At 41.1% G+C, this 12,938-nt stretch overlaps 1 protein-coding gene, 1 long non-coding RNA gene and 8 other non-coding genes across 10 annotated transcripts in view; all 10 read left to right on the forward strand.

The window, feature by feature from the left end:
• The first annotated feature begins 333 nt into the window (after positions 1-333).
• On the forward strand, positions 334-1,981 carry LOC129863559 (uncharacterized). The gene is made up of 5 exons (XR_008760976.1): positions 334-582; positions 873-936; positions 1,236-1,280; positions 1,515-1,556; positions 1,928-1,981. It is a non-coding gene; the product is annotated as an uncharacterized LOC129863559 (long non-coding RNA).
• LOC129864261 (small nucleolar RNA SNORD49) lies at positions 666-739 on the forward strand. Its single transcript, XR_008761223.1, has one exon. It is a non-coding gene; the product is annotated as a small nucleolar RNA SNORD49 (small nucleolar RNA).
• LOC129864269 (small nucleolar RNA SNORD65) lies at positions 1,334-1,408 on the forward strand. The gene has a single exon (XR_008761231.1). It is a non-coding gene; the product is annotated as a small nucleolar RNA SNORD65 (small nucleolar RNA).
• Positions 1,735-1,820, forward strand: LOC129864260 (small nucleolar RNA SNORD49). Its single transcript, XR_008761222.1, has one exon. It is a non-coding gene; the product is annotated as a small nucleolar RNA SNORD49 (small nucleolar RNA).
• A 392-nt stretch (positions 1,982-2,373) lies between the features above and the next one.
• LOC129864270 (small nucleolar RNA SNORD65) lies at positions 2,374-2,448 on the forward strand. The gene has a single exon (XR_008761232.1). It is a non-coding gene; the product is annotated as a small nucleolar RNA SNORD65 (small nucleolar RNA).
• A 213-nt stretch (positions 2,449-2,661) lies between these two features.
• LOC129864274 (small nucleolar RNA SNORD65) lies at positions 2,662-2,736 on the forward strand. The gene has a single exon (XR_008761236.1). It is a non-coding gene; the product is annotated as a small nucleolar RNA SNORD65 (small nucleolar RNA).
• A 192-nt stretch (positions 2,737-2,928) lies between these two features.
• Positions 2,929-3,003, forward strand: LOC129864272 (small nucleolar RNA SNORD65). The gene has a single exon (XR_008761234.1). It is a non-coding gene; the product is annotated as a small nucleolar RNA SNORD65 (small nucleolar RNA).
• A 207-nt stretch (positions 3,004-3,210) lies between these two features.
• Positions 3,211-3,285, forward strand: LOC129864273 (small nucleolar RNA SNORD65). Its single transcript, XR_008761235.1, has one exon. It is a non-coding gene; the product is annotated as a small nucleolar RNA SNORD65 (small nucleolar RNA).
• Positions 3,286-3,481: 196 nt separating this feature from the next.
• On the forward strand, positions 3,482-3,555 carry LOC129864268 (small nucleolar RNA SNORD65). The gene has a single exon (XR_008761230.1). It is a non-coding gene; the product is annotated as a small nucleolar RNA SNORD65 (small nucleolar RNA).
• A 5,650-nt stretch (positions 3,556-9,205) lies between these two features.
• LOC129863558 (CMP-N-acetylneuraminate-beta-galactosamide-alpha-2,3-sialyltransferase 1-like) overlaps positions 9,206-12,938 on the forward strand; it is a 37,472-nt gene continuing 33,739 nt past the window's right edge. The window contains exon 1 of the mRNA XM_055935621.1: positions 9,206-12,595. The gene's annotated coding sequence lies outside the window, so the exon portion shown is untranslated. The remainder of the gene's footprint in view (positions 12,596-12,938) is intronic.

Below are 12,938 nucleotides of genomic sequence, written 5' to 3' on the forward strand. Positions count from 1 at the left end.
AATATTTCCATTTGAAAACATTTGTTTTAATGATTGATGATTTCATTTTACCCACATACAAGTAAAAGACATTGACATACTATTTGGGACAGCTGATATGATGAAGGTTTAACCAATGCTTATCTCTGCTTCACTCTAGAGTAGTTGGAATAAAATGTTTATATTCATTATTCTCACGCTTGACACGACTTTTGGTAAAGTGTGCAGTGATTGGTTGGGAAGGGAACACATACATTGGATGACGTCCTACCAGCGTTGTGCCTTACGTAAACGTCAGCCGACTGCATTTGTGGTGTACGTCACCGGTGCACTATAAATACCTGACTGGCGACGTTTATTCTCTCTCTCTCGCCTCCGCCTCTCCGATGAGTCCTGTGGTTGACTTGCTGAAGCAGAACGTCCTCTGCGTTATGGAAGTTGATATGACATAAATGCTTTTTAGTATCAACTTATTGGTATAGTGCTGCCACTTGAGTCTTGCCCTGCTCCTGCCCTAGTTATTAGTTAAGTAGTTAACAGTAGCATGGGGACTTGCAGAACCATGCACGTGGGGACCTCTCAACGTTTTGGAACCATGCGGGGGTAAGTCTATATGCAAGGATATGAATTAGTTAGCTTGCTGCTAATGCATTCGAGTTAACCAGTGGTTTATTTTGTTAGTTTGTGGATGTGATGATACCGATATAGGAAGTGCCGTCTGATGCGAAACTGACGAAGATTCCTAAACGGTTAGCTAGCTTGCTAGCTAGCCATCTGATCCACGAGCACGGAAAACCAGCCAGTTACCACCACCAGATGCAGTGCCCTCATTTTGCTAACACAATTTAAAATGCTAGTCCAAATGCATTAACACATTTAACATTTTGTTCTAGTTGTCTACCTGGCCTATGTGGACTGAACTGAAGCCGGACACGCCAATGTCTGCGCACGTGGCAGGTATATTCAACTGGAATTTTACCCGCTAGCTAGGCCTGACTATTGTTGGCTATTCCATGGCACACCTAAGATTTGTTTATAATTTCAACTAACTGTTATCTAGTCTGATCAATTCATTGGATAGTCACTATCTATGGCCACAGCGCTTTCAGTGACGAAAGCTTGATTAGGAGGAGTTTGCTGAAAAAAATGAATTCGTTATTTCGCTTACTTCTGAGCAGCAAAGTTGTTATCTCCTGAATAAAGTTTAGGTTATTGCTTTTATAGATTATAATAACCCCTATGATTGTTTTAAACAGACGCTGCCCGAATGACTTGATTGCAAGGAGACTTAACCTGGAAAGGTAAGACTACGACACCCACTCCATCCTTTGAGACACTGACTATAACTGTCTGATTGTGATGAATCCTAAACTGAAAATAGCTGGAATTACCGTCAGATTGTACAGTGGTGATATTCGGTTTTCTGAACATGACAGGCAGTGACTTTAATTTTCATACTCTAGTCAATTTCCTGTTCCTTAACTGCGGTTGATTGTGTTCCTATTCTAATGTTTACTTATGGTGGGTTTAAATAGGTGTGCAACAGAACCAAGGATGGTGTGGAGGCATCTGAAAAGGTACATTACATTAACACACCCCAATGGCCCCCTTCTCTGGCAGTCTGGTTGTGAAGAATCCTAAACCAAAAAAAATAGCTGGATTTACTGTCAATAGTACAGTGGTGATATTATAGAAACGTAAACCATGCTGGTGAGGAAGTTGGCCAGTAACAAGTGGCTTATTTGGACAGTTTGTGGATGTGATGATACCGATATAGGAAGTGCCGTCCGATGCGAAACTGACGAAGATTCCTAAACGGTTAGCTTGCTAGCCATCTGATCCATGAACAATGAAAGCCACCTCAATAGATGCATTGCTCTCTGTTAGCTAACACTGTTGAAATGCTGGTCCTGTCAATGCTTTGATGAAATTGTATGTTTTGTTCTAGATTTGGGAGACTACTCCCTCATGGCCCGTGGCTGAACCATACACACATGGCAAGTAAATTAAACCTAATTTTTTTTAGTTAGGCCTGACTAGTAATGTATTCAATGGCAAATTAGTACGAGTTTAATTTGAAGAACTTCGTATCTAGTTCTCTGTTCAAATCTTCGATCAGAGGCACCGTAGCCACAGCTCTGTCAGTGATGAAGCTTGAATAGGAAGAGTTTGATGCGACAACTGATGACTTTATTTCAACTACTGAGTCACAAAGCTGCTTAGATCATCGTGCACAGAGGTGGTTACTGCTTATATAGATTCTCATAACCCCTATGATTGATTTTTAACAGGAGACTCCACCCTAATGACTTAATGGTGAAGACAACACCTGAAAAGGTAAGACTACCACACCCACTCCATCCTTTGAGACACTGACTATAGTTAACTGTCTAGTTGTGATGAATCCTAAACTGAAAATAGCTGGAATTACCGTCAGATTGTACAGTGGTGATATTCGGTTTTCTGAACATGACAGGCAGTGATTTTCTATTCTGTAGTTCTCTTAAGAACTGCTAATGAGTAGTTGATTTTACTCATTTTCATAACACCTATGCTATTTAACAGGTGTGAAGCTGCCCCAATGAGTTGATGGCATGGAGACTCCATCTGCCAAGGTCAGACTAACACCCATTTAAGTCTACACCTCAACTGTCCCGTTCTCTGGGTAGCTGTCTAATCTTGTTGTGATGAATCCCAAACTGAAAATAGCTGGAATTACCGTCAGATTGTACAGTGGTGATATTCGGTTTTCTGAACATGACAGGCAGTGACTCAATTCCTGATGTATTTAATTTACTGTTACGAACTCCATTTGATTGTGTTGCTTTATGGTGGTTTTGAACAGGTGTGGAGCTGAATCAAGGATGTGGATGGAGTGGAGTTATCTTTAAAGGTACATGACCACCCCAGTCTACACCTCACCTGGCCCATTCTCGGTTAGCTGTCTAGTTGTGATGAATCCTAAACTGAAAATAGCTGGAATTACCGTCAGATTGTACAGTGGTGATATTCGGTTTTCTGAACATGACAAGCAGTGACTTTACATTTCTACTTTAGTTTTGTCTTTTTTAACATATGGATTAGGCCCCTAGTTTGTATTCATTTTAAAATCTTGTCTCTTGTGATTGTTTGAACAGGTGTGGAACTGAACTAACGCTGTGAAAAGTCTGAAAGGTACATAAGCACACCCTCAGGCTACACCCCACCTGTCACTTCTGTTTCTTTGTCTGGTTGTGATGAATCCTAAACTGAAAATAGCTGGAATTACCGTCAGATTGTACAGTGGTGATATTCGGTTTTCTGAACATGACAGGCTGTGATTTGTCATTTGCTTATGATATTGTACATTTTCACTCAAACTGTTTTACTTTTCATGTAGGTTACCTTCACATAACATCCCTGCAGTCTCAGAAGTGGACATGTAGACTGGGGTAAGGCTGTTCACCCTGTCAACAAGCTGCCTTGCGGTCAGCTTGAAGAAAATAATAATTGCTTATTTATGCTATGATGAACACTAAACTGAAATAGCTGGAATTACCGGCAGATTGTGTAGTGGTGACATTCGGTTTTCTGAGACATTAGTACACGCTTTACCATTCGATAATTTCCTGTTTCATTCAGTTAATGGCAGACAAATTTTTTTTTAGGTGTTCCTCGTCTGCCGTTTGATGCCCCTTGATTTCAGCCCCAACCAACCCTTCATTCACCGCAATTTATTAATAACTTTTCTGTGAGTTTTGTTCAGTGGTGCTTTACTTCTGAATATAAGTGGTGGTTGTGGGATGTGTAAATGTTATACTGTGACACTTAAACCTATTAAAGTATAACTCTGTATATGCCTTCAGCGTGTTCAACCCCCTCGACTCAATTCCACATTTTGTTACAGCATGAATTTAACATAATTAGGTTGAAGTTGTCACTGGCCTACACACAGTACCCTGTGTCAGTTGAATATTTGAAACATTACTTTTAAATGTGAACTTTATGTATTGACCCTTGTTATGGAAGCCTATTATCTCTACCCCACTTATCTGTAAGGTCACTAAGTCAGGAGGCGAAATTCAAACAGACATGGAGGTTTAATAAGGCCACCTGTTGGTGGATGGGTTAAAACGGCTGTTAAATATGCCTTTAAGGGTGGTTAATTTTGCTTTGTATGGTGACTCAAATGACTGTTAGAGACTAGATCAGCATTGTAGTTAAGCCTGTTGGCTACGAGCTTGAAAAACTAATGTCACCAATTTACTTGTCTGTTGGTCAATGAAGGGTAGATGGGGACTTAGTCTGTGGAAAGTTAGCATGTAGAAAGTCCGTTTTTAAGTCAGACCAGCTGCGGCACGAGCAAGGAATGGGGTCGAGGCAACAAGGTTTGAGAAGTCTCAGAGGGGGGCCGGGGGCCCACCACAGGGACTCGAATCACTTTATTGCCACGTGCTGAATATGGAGTAAACATTACCATGAAATGCTTACTTGCAAGCCCTTAACCGGCTATGTAGGGGGAAAAAGTGACAATGCATAAATAAAGGTGCTGAGAAGCAGCGTTGAAGGGATCGATGCAAATAGTTCAGGTAGCCATTTGTTTAGCATTCTTGGGGGATGCAGCCATTTCAACCTGGACTTCGTGTGCTGGTGCAGTAGCGGAACAGTGTCTTGAGTGGCTGGTTTTGGCCAAATTTATTTTTTTTATAGCGCCTTCGACGCCTCGTATTAGAGGTCAGATTTTCCAAATGGAGGCCGAGGGAAGCTTTCTACGCATCTGTAAAGTTCTCTCCCCCGCATTGCACGTGTGACATACTGTTAGCAGTTGGGTAACGCGTTTGCCTGCATTAAGGTCCCTGGGCGCCCCTTCTGGATAAGAATGTTAATTTATGACCTTATACATCTCGTTGAGTGCGGTCTTAGTGCCAGCATCGGTTTGTGATATGTAGGCAGCTACAAAAAAATATAACTCTTGGTAGGTAGTGTGTCAATGTATCTGCCTGAAAAGTGATAAATGGATGCATACAGTATTAATATTGAAATGCCTGTGTAGAACCAATATTTATTGATGCACTTAACATGTACAGTGCCTTCAGAATGTATTCAAACACCTTGACAATCCACATTTGGTTGCTACTGCTGGTTTTCGCGTTGTCTTATGGGGTAATGTGTGGATTGCTGAGGGAAAAATATATTTAATCAATTTTTGAATAAGGCTGTAACGTAGCAAAATGTGGAAAACGTCAAGGGGTCTGAATACTTTCCGTAGACACTATCCATTTTGTTAAATCTGTTCTGCCAGTGTAAATTGAGTTAATTCGAATGTTAGACTCAATATTGATCTAGAAGGAAAAGAAACGCATTTAATTTACCAACGTTTCGACAGGCAAGCTGTCTTCATCAGGGTACAATCACAGACACTACGGGATGACTCGTTTATAGTGTCAAGACACACAGGTGTCTGTAATCATGGCCACGAGTGGCCTAATATCATTGGTTAATTTCTCAAACATTAAAATGGCATAAAGAGCAGCATACAATAAATACAAATGGATAGCATACGATCATAGACTCACTTAAGACCACACAAGCCTACAAACAACCACAATGGCAAAGTCACAACAATCACAAGAATGGCTTCAGATCAAAGTCCACGTTAAGACCGAAGGGAGCAAGGGTCTTTAAGTTAAAGATCCAAGCAGCCTCTCGTTTTAACAATAAATGATCAAGGTCACCCCCTCTCCTAGGGAGGGTGACATGTTCGATGCCAATATAATGCAGAGACAATCGAGTGGCCTGCCTCAAAAGTGGGCCGCAACTGGTTAAGTCAAGTTTTGGCACCTAATGGTGCTACGATGCTCTGATACGTACTTTTAATCAGGGGCGAAAATCTGATATCAACCTTGGAGGGGACAATGACATGAAATTTTCTCAGGAGCAATTCCTGAGGGGGACACCAAAAGTAGTGCTGTAACACAGCCTACGTTGTAATATGTTAAATGTATATTGAGGGACCACAATCACTACTACTGGATAATTGTTAGGTACAGTAGTTAACTGAAGGGTTGTCCTAACTTGTTTAAATCATTATACTACTACTACTAATAACAGTTATAGCAGTGTTCCTCATCAGTCCAGTATGTATGCAGGTATTCGTACTTACAACCAGCAATATCAAGAAAGGCCAGTAGGCGGCAATGGTACTGTACACTGTATGGGAGTAGTTTTCATAAATACAATGAACATGGTGTGATCTCATCGTAAAGAATCTCCATTGAGAACCATCGCAAAGTTGGTCTCCGTATTGAATTGACCTTTTAATTTGGCTTTGTGATACATTTATATAGTCATTAAATATGTGCACCTGGCCTGTGTCTACTACAATATCTTTACAAGAACAAAAAGCTTAAAATAAGTACAGTTCTAAAAGCAATATAACTACTTCAATGAAAAACCCAAATAAATCAAACAATATCCTTCAGTCAGTGTCTCAACTCTTCAAACAGCAGCTATGGACAAGTATGTCACACAAAGTATGCAATTTTAAATAAAATAACATGAAATAAATCATTTGTAAGTGTACTGTCATGTACTAAAAACTGAAAACTACTAAACAAAAGAACAAATATCAATTACACCAGGGGTTCTCAAACAGGGGTCCATGGACTAATTGCAAGGTGTCCGTGAAATAAAAAAGTGTAATGAATGTAGTCAGTACCACAAGGTTTCCAGTAAGTTTACATATAATAGAGGGGGTGGTGGTCCCTGAGGACCGCTGAAAACCTTGCCTGCCTTGCCTCAAAATATGCAGGGGTTCCAGTACCCCAAAAAGGTTGAGAACCACTGCTATACACACTACTGAACAAAAGAACCGAACATATGTTTGTGGGTTTCAATGGATCCAACAAATTGCTGGCAGATATTTTCCCTCTTGAGACTGTCCAGCCTGTCTTTATGTACATTACAGACAACTACGCCGTTCAGTCTCTCTTGGCCCATGCTGGCCCGTAGCCAAGTATTTAACCTGCGGAGTGCACTGAAACTCCTCTCAGCCTCACATGAAGACACTGGCACCACAAACAGAATTCTGATCAGCACCTCAACTTGGTCAAACAACCCCTTCACCTCCACTGGAAGCCTCCTGAGGACCTCTGCTGCCTCTCCACTGCTACAGGGGTATTTGTTGTGAAAGAGAGGGATCTGCACTGAAAGAGAATCTATGTTCAGCTCAGGGTACTGATCTAGAGACTCATCCAACTCCCCCGTGAGAAGCGCTCTTTCCAACTTTTGCAGGACGTTTAGACTGTCCTGGTCAAAACGGTAGCCAAACTGAACCTCCACACCATCCAACACTTAAAAAAATTCTGCCCTATAGTGATCCACTGCTTTGCCAGCAAATTGTCTTGAGTGCGTCTCAATGGAATCAATAGAGTCAATCAAAGTTGTTGCTTTCTCATACAGTGCAAGGTAGCTTTCGTCATTTCTCTTGCCCCTAAGAGATGACCGCACACACTCGACTGCAGCCTGCATACCAGAGACAGTCTGAGTTTTCTTCTGCAGTGAAATGTTTAGACATTCAAGCTCTCCAAGAACAGCAGAGGCAAGTGTGACATCTCCTCTAAGCTGCTGAGTACCCGCTCATACTGCCCTAGCACAGCTCTAATAGCAGTATTCCGCACAGTCCACCTTGTTGGACATAGGGGTTTCAGGGTGGTCAGATTTGTATCTTTGGACGTGGCAATTGATTCAAACATGCTCTTAAACTTTCCTGACTGGCCATAGAGGACACCTAACTGATGGACCCAAGAAAGGGAATCCCGGATCAGTGGGGAGGCTGAGCAGCCAGCCTGTGTAATCAGATTTACACAGTGTGCTCCACAATGGACATAGAGGGCTAATGGCTGCTCACTCCTCACAATTGCCTGTGCACCTGTGTATTTTCCTGCCATGTTTGAGGCACCATCGTTACTCTGCCCACGTAAGCCAGACATGGGCAAATTGAGCCTCAACAACACATCAGTTGCCACTTTCGCAATGCCCTCGACTGTTGTCTCCGACACCCTGTATAGCCCAATAAACTCCTCGTGAGGGACAAGGTCATGGTCAACATAACGCAGACAGACACTCCTGTTCAGCACCAGAGACATCTTGAGTACCATCAACAATTAATGAAAATTATACAATCGGAAGAGACCTAATCTCAGCTGCAATGCCTCGAATTACTGTATTGGCCATGATGTTCAGAATTTCATTCTGTGCTTTGGGGCCTGTGTACATTGTGGTACGCTCTGTTAACCACTTCAGTAAAATGGGATCATCCTCTTCTGCCCTGAGTTTCAAAAGCTGGTATAAATTCCCACTGTCATCCGTGTGGCCTCTAAAGGCTTGTCCCTGTCTTACTACATGCCGCACCGAACTAACAATTTTCATCAAGCAATGCCTTGCGTCCTCCTGCTGTTTACCCCACGCGCTGGATAACTGGACACTGATTGGATTTAGCTGGTGTGCTGTTACAGTTACAAAGTGGTGGTGGGTTTGGCAGTTTTGATGTGCTGTGAATTTTTCAATGGCTTTTCTCCAGTTCCTAAATCCTGCACTAATGAAGGCAGCATCTGCTCTTTGGCCAGAAGATGGCTGGCTTGAAAACCCTTGGCTACAGTGAAAACACAGCACTCCTTTTATTGATGGATTATAATGTAGCCAGGAGAAATCGCGAAACCATCTCTCTTGAAACGTCAACACTCTGTTTGCAAGAGTTTGCGGTTCTATAAATTGTGGGTGTGGCTGATATGGTTTTGTGCCATCACTGAGGTAACTGGACGATGCTGTGCCACTGTCCCCTATACTGGTGCTGCTGGCAATAAGGGTGACACCTGGTCCTGCCGTGGCTGTGACACTGTCCTCTGAAGTCTCTTTCCCTTTCACCACCCTCACTGACTCACAGTCTGTCTCCTAGAAAATAAATAAGGTGTTTGCTGTACTCCTAACTACCGGTACCCAAAACTACACAATTAATCACAACAGCAATACCATTGCCTTAAACAAATCTTAGTTTAGTCACCAGTTTAAGTTGAGTGGGGGTATCCATGGCATTTTTCAATTATGTCCCTATTTTACAAATCAAAAAAATTGAGAACCTTTCATAATGTTGCCAAACAAAGACTCAAACTTACCTGAGACTCCCTGTCTGCCAATCTGTCCCTGCATATCTGTCCCCAGCTCTGCTGTCTGTGTGCCATCTGTTGCCTGCTCTGCCTAATGACATCATTGTGAAACATTTCAATTAGCATTTCACTTCTTTCTTATGAACATTTTATCAACTCGTCTTTGAGATATTAGGCTACTAGAGTTCTTACTTTGCGTTTTGGTGTACTGAAAAATACTCTGTCTGTCTTTTTACTTTTTTCTGACATGTTTCTACCTGGCTGGCTGGCCGGTCTAGCTGCACACACACATTTACACAACACATGCTGCAACGTTTTGAAATTTTAACATAGTTTGTTTCATATTGGCAGGCTTCCAACAATAGCTGAATTTGCAAAGCTAGCAAACACCAATTCCGCCTCTGTGGTGTTTGCTATAATCTTTGCTACCTGGTTAAATAAAGGTGGGAAGAAAAAAAAAATTCACTAGCGACAATTTAGCTTTTGCAACGAGACCATTAAATATATTTAAGACAATGGTATAAGAGTGTAGTTCTGTTCAGTTTGGACTTCAGTTTATCGCTAACCTTATCACAGGGACTTTGAAGCACTACAGCTGCATGCTAATCTTAGAATAAACTGACGATAGCAAATATTCCATCTTTGACGACGCCACATAAATGGAATAGGTACTAGCTAGCTTGATAGTTAATGTTTGCTTTAGTTTGCGCGCTAGCTCTGCAAATTCAGCTAGTGTGTGAACCCTGCAACATTAAAAAAATATATACATTGCTATGGCGCGATTGACTGGATTACCTCACGTCAGTTACGTACATTGAGTGCCTTTCGGACAGTAGACACGAACCCTCTATTACCTTGCAAGCTAAAGAACTGGCAGTGGATCAAATCATTGTGAGGCAAAGGGCGGGGGGGGTAGCAATCTTGTGAAACTTAAAAACGCGCTATTAAGTGTCTATAATCAGCACAAGTGCTTTCATTGCGTATTATTAATATTATTGAAATTACATAGTTATGTTTACAGTGATATATTGGGGAGGACAAATCATATTTTTCCCAGGATGGGGTGGTCGTGTACCCCCCGTCCCCCCTGCGATTTCCGCCTATGCTTTTAATTCACGCTTTGTTTTACCCACATTGTTACCGCAAGGACAAGTTATGAGATAAATAACTGTCTTAGTGGAGCACGTAATAATACCTTTGATTGGGATCGATTTCCCTGTTTGTGGGTGTTTGAATGATCTGCATTTATATGTGCCATTGCATTGAGCACAGCCATTACACTTATAATTTCCATCCAGTAGGGGCGCAAATAGACGTTGTTCAGGAACATCTTGGGGTGGCAAAACGGTGTACCAATTGGTCTCTGAGATTTCTGCCCCGCGAAAACACGACCAAGGGAAGGTCTGAAAACACATTACCGAGACTATCATCGGATTTTAGAATGTGCCAATGTTTGTGAACGATTCCCTTAATTTGTTCAGAGCGCTTTGAATAGCGGGTAGTTAGAATACAAGAATGCGTCATTTTGCGAGACTGCCCTTGAAAAAGGTCATGTTTTGTTTTGAATTTTCTCAATGGCAATATTAATCTGATCATTTTTGTACCCCCTCTCCTTGAATTTTCTTTGCGACTCAGCCATATTTCTGTCGAAATCTGATTGTTTTTTGCAAATTCTTTTGATTCGACAGAATTGACTGTAGGGCAAACTATTTTTCAAGGGAAGTGGGTGACAACTATCAGCCCTCAACAAACTGTTACGATCAGTAGGTTTCCTGTAAAGATCAGTGTCTAGAACATTATCTTCACACAAGATCAGAAGATCAAGAAAACTGATTTGACGTGTATCAGATTGCATAGTAAATCTCAGGTGCTCAGAACAGGAGTTAAGAAAAGCATGGAATGCCTGGAGCTGTTTTGCATCACTCCTCCATAGAACAAAAATATAATCAATATACCGTTTCCAAATAATGATGTTAGGCAAGAAAACATTTTTGAGAGGATTGAAAATAGACTGTTTCTCCATGTAACCTACATACAAATTAGCATAGTTAGGAGCCATGGGGGATCCCATAGCAGTACCCTTCGTCTGAATAAAGAAATCATTTAGAAACATGAAATAGTTGTGTGTAAGTACTATTTCAGCCAATGTTATAATGCATTCACTGGAAGGTAGTTTATTAGGGTCACGTTGCAGAAGAAAATGTTCCATAGCTTCAATACCGCCCTCGTGAGGAATATTTGTGTATAACGACTCAACATCAAAAGTAACTAACAAGGTATTCTCAGGGAGAGGATCAAGAGATTCTATGATAGAGATCATACTGCTGGTGTCCTTTACAAAGGAGGGGAGCTGTTATGCGAGTGGTCTAATAAAAAAAGTCAACAAAAGTAGATAGAGGGGCCGTTACTGCATCAATGCCCGCTACAATAGGGCGCCCTGGAGGTTTTGTAACATTCTTGTGTAATTTCGGCAAAGTATAGAAAGTGGCAATTTTAGGGTGTTGAATAGCCAAAAAGTCATGTTCTTTTTTGGTTATCTGGCCACAACCTAAATATCCATCTAGGACCGTTAAGATAGTATTCTGAAATTGAGAAGTGGGGTCACTTCTGAGTTTCTTGTAAAAGGTGTTGTCAAGCAGCTGTCTATGACACTCATTTACATAAGCTGTCCTATCCATAAGTTTATATTTATTGTATGCTGCTATTTCTATGCCATTTTAATATTTGAGAAATTAACCAATGATATTAGGCCACTCGTGGCCATGATTACAGACACCTGTGTATCTTGACACTATATATAAACGAGTCCTCCCGCAGTGTCTGTGATTGTACCCTGATGAAGACAGCTTGCCTGTCGAAACGTTGGTAAATTAAATATTTTTGCATCTGAGCTCCTAGAGTGTGCGGCTCTCCTTTATTTTTAAGACTCAATATTGATGTCAGACTGCTGAAGGAACAAGGACCGCCAAGGACAGTGTTGCCGTTTTTATCGTGTGAAAATTGGACTTCCTGGTGTTTTTAGAACACTGGTGTTGTGAGATTAGGATGTCTAAGAAATTTGTAGCCGAAATACTGCTGAGATATGTATCCAATGACGATGATTAGAAGTATGATTCATGATCTGTTTAATACATTGATGTAATGTCTCTTCAGGGTCACTGACTGTCGGGCAGGTTTATTATGGGTTTATGGTATCTAATCACATGTTCTGTGCACTTGGATGATTTGTATGTATAGTCTATAAAATCCCAAAGGAACTAGGCACGGAAGGATGAAACGACGAACAGATGAGGAAGAGTATATATACCCGCTTTACGTCTAGAGGGAGAGGATTATTACGATACTTGTAGAAGTGTCGTTTTGGTCTCCCTGTGCACAGTTGTTTGTAATAAAAGTCGTAGAAACGGGTCGCATTGTCTTTTGCATCCAGCAGTTCTCCCCATTGACCAGTTTTAAATTCGGAACAATATCAGGTGAGCAATTACTTCTTTCCTTTCCGGCAACACGGGAGTGATGTCACAAAACAAGATCTCAGAGTTGGCGAGAACGTTCCTAAGTATCAATGTGTGAAGTTTTTGCAATGGGTATGGTGACTATACACGTCCATAAAGCTACACTTTAAAATGTGTTGAACTAGAATAATATTGGTGATTTTAAAGGTTTGCTGGGCAGTTTGATGGTCATGCTTTGTGATACACCCAATATTTGTATTATGGTTGATTATGAAGTTACACTATTCGAATGCAATTTGTAAATAAATCCAAGTTAAATTTAATCTGAAATGGACTGTAAAAATACATTTTAATCTGAAGACAA

This window comes from Salvelinus fontinalis, chromosome 10, assembly GCF_029448725.1.
Source record: "Salvelinus fontinalis isolate EN_2023a chromosome 10, ASM2944872v1, whole genome shotgun sequence".
Lineage (NCBI taxonomy): Eukaryota > Metazoa > Chordata > Actinopteri > Salmoniformes > Salmonidae > Salvelinus > Salvelinus fontinalis.